This window comes from Euphorbia lathyris, chromosome 2 (assembly GCF_963576675.1).
Source record: "Euphorbia lathyris chromosome 2, ddEupLath1.1, whole genome shotgun sequence".
Classification (NCBI taxonomy): domain Eukaryota; kingdom Viridiplantae; phylum Streptophyta; class Magnoliopsida; order Malpighiales; family Euphorbiaceae; genus Euphorbia; species Euphorbia lathyris.
The window spans coordinates 73,156,921-73,158,115 of record NC_088911.1 but is presented as its reverse complement, the minus strand read 5'-3'; the positions used below and the strand labels follow the sequence as shown (position 1 = coordinate 73,158,115).

General features: G+C 36.7%; 1 non-coding gene across 1 annotated transcript; it reads right to left on the bottom strand.

The window, feature by feature from the left end:
* Positions 1-572: 572 nt before the first annotated feature.
* On the bottom strand, positions 573-679 carry LOC136221307 (small nucleolar RNA R71). Its single transcript, XR_010685081.1, has one exon. It is a non-coding gene; the product is annotated as a small nucleolar RNA R71 (small nucleolar RNA).
* Positions 680-1,195: the final 516 nt, after the last annotated feature.

Here is a 1,195-nt window from a genome sequence, read left to right as displayed (position 1 = left end):
CATATTTATTTTTCAAATTCTGTTTTTGAAGGTAATTTTGGTTCGTGCACGATTTCAGGTTCATGCGCAATTCTCGAAGTTCAGGCATTGCACCAAACCCATTAGACCCAGAAATTGAAAAAACCATCAAGAAAAACAAGAAAAACAAAAACAAAAACAAAACTCTCGTAAAAACAAATACCGAGCTAGAAAAAATGGCAAATCCACAAACACTTATGGATTACGCTAGGCCAGGAGTGGCCGGTGTAACCAACAGTATAGTTAGACCCAGAATTGTCGCAAACCAATTTGAAATTAAGCTCGCTTTGCTTAATATGTTACAAAATAATGTGACGTTTTATGGGTTGCCTAACTAAAATCCTAACACCCATTTGACAAATTTTCTTGAAATTTGTGACACTTTTAAAATAACAGATGTGACTGCCGAAGCAATCAAACTTCGCCTTTTTCCTTTCACTTTGAAGGATAGGGCCAAAGAATGGTTAACTTCTATGCCAGTCGCAACTTTTGAAACTTGGGACCAACTTGCCCAAGCATTTTTATCAAAATATTTTCCTTTAGCAAAAACCGCAAGAGTCATAAAAGAGTTAACATCTTTTTCTCAACATGATAACGAAACTCTTTATGAGGCTTGGGAACGTTTTAAAGAACTTCAACGTTTATGCCCATACCACCAATTGCCCGATGCACTTTTAATGCAAACATTTTATAATGGATTAAATCCTACAACTAGAGGTTCATTAGATGCTATGTCGGGAGGGTTATTTATGAAGAAGACATCTGCCTAAGCAAGAGAACTTTTGGAGGAAATGGCACTTAACAGCAGTATGTGGCCCGCAGATCGTGGACACATACCAGTGGTGAAACCATCATCCTCAAACACATCATCGGTTAAAGGTATAGTGAATCTTGATCCATTTGCGATGTTACAAGCCCAATTTTCTGCCTTATCGCACAAAATTGATAGGTTTATGGCACCGTGCGATTCTAATGGTAATCCAATTCCAACGGATGTGGATTATGAATGTATGAGCGAGACTGAACATGCAAATTTTGTCCAATGGCAAAACCAAACTAATAACCCTTATTCCAATACTTATAATCCTGGATGGAGAAATCATCCTAACTTTAACTGGAGAGATAATAATAATAATGCAAATGCTAATCAAAATCGTACCAATACTTATCAAAATCA